Source organism: Theobroma cacao, chromosome 5 (genome assembly GCF_000208745.1).
Source record: "Theobroma cacao cultivar B97-61/B2 chromosome 5, Criollo_cocoa_genome_V2, whole genome shotgun sequence".
Classification (NCBI taxonomy): Eukaryota; Viridiplantae; Streptophyta; class Magnoliopsida; order Malvales; family Malvaceae; genus Theobroma; species Theobroma cacao.
Window position 1 is genome coordinate 18,469,293 of NC_030854.1, and position 6,171 is coordinate 18,475,463.

At 28.4% G+C, this 6,171-nt stretch overlaps 1 long non-coding RNA gene across 2 annotated transcripts in view; it reads left to right on the plus strand.

The window, feature by feature from the left end:
- Positions 762-6,171, plus strand: part of LOC108662312 — a 49,303-nt gene continuing 43,893 nt past the window's right edge. Inside the window, exons 1-3 of one of the 2 annotated variants that reach the window (XR_001928216.1) lie at positions 762-800; positions 1,457-1,530; positions 1,909-2,229. This is a non-coding gene — a long non-coding RNA (uncharacterized LOC108662312). Of the gene's footprint in view, positions 801-1,456; positions 1,531-1,908; positions 2,230-6,171 lie in introns of those variants that run through there. The other variant, XR_001928217.1, reaches the window with a different exon arrangement.

Consider the following 6,171-nt stretch of genomic DNA (forward strand, 5'->3'; position numbering starts at 1 on the left):
CGATTAAACATCGAACAAGATAAAATCGAGATCTTAAAGATGAAATTGAGAATTTCACAACTCAGGAATGACTCAAAATGGTAATTTGGAGTTCGAGGTCCGATTTGGAGTCAATTCAAAAAATTGACTGGTTAGGGGCAAAATGGTCATTTTACAATTTAAGGACAAAATGGGAATTTTTAAAAAAGATTTTCTTAGCCCCATTTGACGTGTTTGAGTATGACATGAGTATTGAAGTACAATTGGAAGATTTAACAATGAAAAATATGAGTTTTCGGTATTTTTAGAGTATAGGGGCAAAATGGTAATTTTACCACCCAAAATCGAAAATTTAATTTTTGAAAGGATTTTGATCAAATTTAATTATTTGGAGTGTGAAATGAGTATGAGGAGTGAAAATTATGCATTATGGAAAATTTTTAATTTTTAGGGCAAAAATGTAATTTTTGAAAAGTTCAAGGGCAAAAGTGTAATTTTGAAAAATTTGTTCCACCAAAACTTTGAAAAAATCTGAAAATTTTACTTAAGACTTGGATAAGTCAAAGGGAATGAGTGGTGGAAAAAGTAGGACAAGTGGATGGCTAGAAAAAAAAATGAATTAATAAAATATTCAAAATATGAATAAAATAATATTATTTCATTAAACTAATAAAAAGACATAAAAAAAATAGCCCATAACTCATTCTTCTTCTTCAACATTCGGCCAAGCAAGAAACAAGAGAGAGAAAGGAGAAAATAAAACCCTAGCTAAGAAATTTAAAGGGAAAATAGGTGGAAATTCAAAAATCAAGTGAAAAAAGGTAACATTTCTTAAATTTGTCTTGTGCTTTACCTTTCCCATGCATTTCCCATCATTTTTCATGGTTGAATCATGTGATTTGAGGATGATTTCAATTCTGGTCATATGGGTTTAGAGAGAGAAAGTTGTTAGATAAATTTGATTTTGAGCTATGTTAGTGTTTAGTGTTAGTTTAGCATGTTTATGAGTAAAACAACAAGAAAAATATTTATCTTCTCCATGAATTTCTCTAGGCCGAATCTAGCCAATGGTATGTGAGGATGAGGTTGACTTTATTTTAAGAGAATTGGGTGGAAAAATGATGAATTATGAGGTTGGAAATTAAATGGGAATTTTCGGTGCAATAAATTGAAATTTTTACCCACTAGGGGTAAAAGCGTAATTTATAGTCCGGACTGATAAATTGGACCAAATTCACAGTCATTGAGGTATTGTGGATATAATTGGATAATTGAAATTGAAATGGATGGAATTGGAGTTGAATTGGGGATTTTAGGAATTTACACCGTGTATAGGCGAGTTAGGTCAGACACCGCAATTAAGCGATTGTTCAGGCATTTCAAACCCTATCTAGTGCATACGCATGGATAAGAGCCTAAAATAATTTATGATAAATTGACACAATTTATTGAATTTTGTGTCATGGATTATGGATAGGTGGTGAGTCAATTGTTTCGGGTAAGAGACTGCACCTGAGGGCGGAGGATAGGAGTATTTCTACTCCTAATACTGTGAGTAAACTTATTATCATTTAATTTATCTAAGGTAGTTTTTATGAAATTTTATAAATTTTATGAAAAATGGATTTAAAAAGGATAAATTTCGTGTTTTATAAATAAATGTGTTTTTATAAAATGGTTTTATAAATTGTTTGAAATTAATGATGAATGTTATTTTTTTTAAATAGAGTACATGGAGACTGTGGTTGTTAAGTATGAATTGTATTTTTAATTCAAATGGCTTATGATAGTGTGAGCATGCTTGGCTGGTTTATTGTATTGAAATTACATGAATTGTGGTTTGCCGTGCAAATTAGTTATTATAAAAAAATTACCTTGTTATGCTATTAAACTATTTTATGATTATGGTGGGGCTGACCTACACTGCAGTGGCAGGTTTTCGTTGACCATCCTATTAGAGGGGCTCGGTAAACCCGGCTAATTTCTTTTACCTCTGTGGGAGAGGTGCGTAAGGTAACTCTTGTGGAGGAGTTTGAGTCCACTTCACGCTTTACCACCACGTGAAAGTAAGATCCAGCCAACGTTAAGGGACGGCTGTTTTATATGAATAAGTCGTTTTAACAGCCTTGGTGGACTCGAGTGGATGCTTTGATGACGATCAAGTATCCCCAAGGATGAGTTTTGGCATGAGCCAAATTTTATGAGAAACATAAGCCTTGAAAATCATTTTAATTGAATTATAATTGTTTTCATGAGATGGAATAAATTTCTAAGTTATGAAATGCATATTGGGATGGGATATTTTATTGTCTCCATTTACTTGGCTTTAGATACTTTAGATGATATCTGTTTACTCACTGGGATTATAAAATCTCACCCCTTCTTCCTATACATTTTTCAAGCTCAGAACAGTTTGTTGATAGTTGATTAAGACGAGAATTAATCTCGGAGTTGCATCGTAGAAAGTAAAGGTTCGTAGCCCTACATCTTCTTAGTCAGTTGGGGGCCCACGTGTCACTGTAAAAGTAATTTTATTCTTCAGTTATTTGAGTTAAAGTATGTATGAATATATTTAGCTTTTATACCATATTTTTGGCGAGTTTCGGTATTTTCAAAAAAAAAATGACGAAAATGCCCCTGTGAGCCAAAAAGTAATATTTTATTGTTTTGATTTGAAAATGACTTATAATTTCTTGAAATGTGAGATTTAATAACTGTAGCTCACCAGGGAGATGCGGAAGCTGATGCTAAGCCTTGCAGGGTTTCGATCGGCATTCGGGGTAATGAGTGCCTATCGGGACGTCGCGGCGGTTGTCACGGGCTCGATGGGAGTTCTGGGTTGTGACACACTGAGTGCCATGTAATATTGTATACTAAAGGTTGTTATGTACAAACCCGTCTTGAATGTTCAATGAATGACCTTATGATAATTGTATGAATTATGTGCTAAAGATGACGTAATATGTTGAACTTGAATTTTATTTATGAATATGACATATGAAATCCCTTGGCTATGTGTTATTTGATTTTGAACTCTAAGACTTACTTGGGTCAAGTGGGCTTACCTACTAGTGGCTTGTGTGTCGGTCACAAACGCTTGGGTTTGGGTTGTGACAAAAGAAAACAAAATTAAAATAAAAAATTTTAAAAATTATGTGTAAATTATAAAAAATTAATATTTTAATATTTTAATTATAATTATGTTTAAATTATAATAAAATATTCATATTTTAAAATATTAATGTTAAAAGTATTAAATTTTATTATATTAAATTTTTAATGAAAATATAAATTAAAAAATGAAAAGTGCAAATAGAGAAAAAATAGAAAATTATACTAATATTTTAATAATAAATTATTAAAACTTTAAAATTTTAATGAAAATAAAAATTAAATGATTAAAAAAGAAAAAATTTACTTATATTTGTCTTTTGGTATAAATTTTATTAAATTATATAAAGGGCATTTTTGTTTTTTTGAAAAATAAATCTTATTATAATAAAATGTTTAAGTTAATTATATATTATAAAAATTAATATTTTAAAATTTGAAATTAATTAAAATTATTAATATTTTAATCATAATGATATTTTAATTATAAATAAAATATTAGTATTTCAAAAAGTTAATGATTAAATTATAAATAAAATATTAATATTTAAAATTGTTAATATTTAATATCTTAATTATCAATATTTCAAATAAATTTTAAATTATTAATATTTAAAAATAAAATAAAAAAAATAATCATATATTATAATAAATGGTACTTTTATTTTTTTATCACACATTCCTTTGTTATTCCAAAATAATTTTTACCAACTAAACATTGCAATAAGTAATAATAATAATTTCTATCTTATTCCATTTTGATAATCAAACTATATAATAACATTTTCATTTTATTCCTACTTTATTCTATTCTCACAAAATACTTATTCTATTATATTCTATTCTCTTCCGAGAACCAAACTTGCCATTAACTACTTCAAATCTAAATAATTAATGCTTGTTTGGCCCGATCTTTATTTTAGCTTATATATCTCTTAAAAGTAGAAGTCAAGCTAAATAAGATTTTGAGAAGTTCTTAAAAAAATAATTTTTTTTTTAAGAACAAAATTTAAAAAAGAAAGAGTTTAAAGAAAAGTTCTAGAGATAAGCTTTTATCTTCTCTTTTTTTAAAAATACGCTAGCTTTTTAAGAAAAAATCATCTTTCTCCATCGATCTCCCTCTCCTCTACCTCTTTCTGCAAATCAGCTTTCTCTAATGCAAATTGCGATCTCCCTCTCATTTACCTCTCAACAAAGACTACTTAAAAAAAAAAAACAGAAGACCCAATAATAGAATAGTAAAATCTAAGTTTTTTTATTCTTATAAAAATTAAAAGAAAAGAAAACCCAAAATTCAAATAAATATTTAGTACTATTTAAATATTTTCTCTCTTCTTAACCAAAAATGATTTTAATGTCAAATACGTTGTTTTCTCTATTTTCTTCTTTCTTGAGAAATTGAAGCATCAAGATCCAATTGCTTGCTAGATTAACAAAAATTTAATATTATTACTATTATTTCTTATATAGATTTTTTTTTATTTTAACATCTGAAATTGTATAGAAGTTCGAAATATACTTTTTTTACTTTGGTTTATTAACTGATTGGATATAACATGAATACTTTTTATGACAATTTTAATCAAAATTAGAGTTTATATAGTTTATTTTATCAAATAACTTACTAAACAGTTTTAACTTAATTTTAAAAATAATTATTTTTCATAAAAACTTTATAATAATTTTGAAACTAAAAAAAATTTAACTCAAACTAATTCTTAACGAATTTTATACTAAGTAAATTTATTTAAAAAATCTTATTAAATCAATTTTAATCATTTGATCTTATCACTTCAAAATATTGATCAATTGTAAAAATAACAAGGCTCACTTCAAGAGTCAAGATCACGGAGTCTTTTCGCATTACTCTTCAAAAAGTTAAATACTGAGACATGTATGATCAAAGTAAGAATGTATCGCGCTTTTTTCGTCGTATGTTTTCTCACATGCTTTTTGGCGTCGGAACACATTAAATGCTAAGACCCGATATGATTTTTTTATTTTAGCACCTTGGTTTGACGTCCAGGGCTGATTTTTAATGGCTTCGATGGCTCAAGGCTTTGGCAACGAGTTAGGTAGTTAGACTTGATGCCATGTCTCAGACGATGGCAACTCATATTAGAAAAGAGAGAGTGGAAAAAGATAAAGGACAAAAAAAAAGAATAAAGTTAATAAAAAGTAATTATATTTCTGTCAAGCCCAGCCCTAAATTATTTGTCAAGTCATACATATAGTTGACATCATACCTTTGTACTAGAATATCTCGATAAAATAGGTAAAAGTCGGTATTGTACTTAAAAGTACAACTAAGTTGATTTATACCTCGAACTAATTAAAATAGAAATTTTAAGATGAAATTTCAATTTCACAATCCAGGGATTTCTCAAAACAGTGATTCGGAATTCGAGGTCCAGTTTGGAGTCAATCGAGAGAATTGACCGATTAAAGACAAAACGGTCATTTTGTCATTTAAAGACAAAACGAGAATTTAAAAAAAAAATTGGTAACAATTGATCAAGATTAATTATTTAGAATATTTAGAACATAATTGGAGTTTGAGGAGTGAGAAATTTTCAATTCTAGGAATTTTTGGAGTATAAGGGTAAAATGGTAATTTTACCATATCGGGGGTAAAATGGTAATTTTGCACCACCAACACTTGTCAAATTTGCGACATTTAATTATGGTGGGAATGGATAAAGATGGAATAAAGGTATGGTGGAAAATTAAAATGAAAAGTCAAAATTTAAAAAAAGGGACCAATGACATGATGCCACCTGCCATGCCTTTATTAATTTATTATTTTTCCTTTTTAAAAGGCACAAAAACCAGCCCATCTTCCACCCCATGGTCGGCCAAACCAGCAAGAAGAGAGAGAAAATAAAAACCAAACCCTAGAGAGAGAAAATCAAAGAAAAAGTGTGAATTTTCAAGGAAATTAAGTGAAAAAGGTAAGATTTTTTCTATTAAGCTTGAGTTTTCTTATTCCCAAGCATTTCTCCTTATTTTTCATGATTAAATTGCATGTTTTCATGGTGATTTCATGGCTGGTCATATGGGTCTAGAGAGAGAAAATTGTTG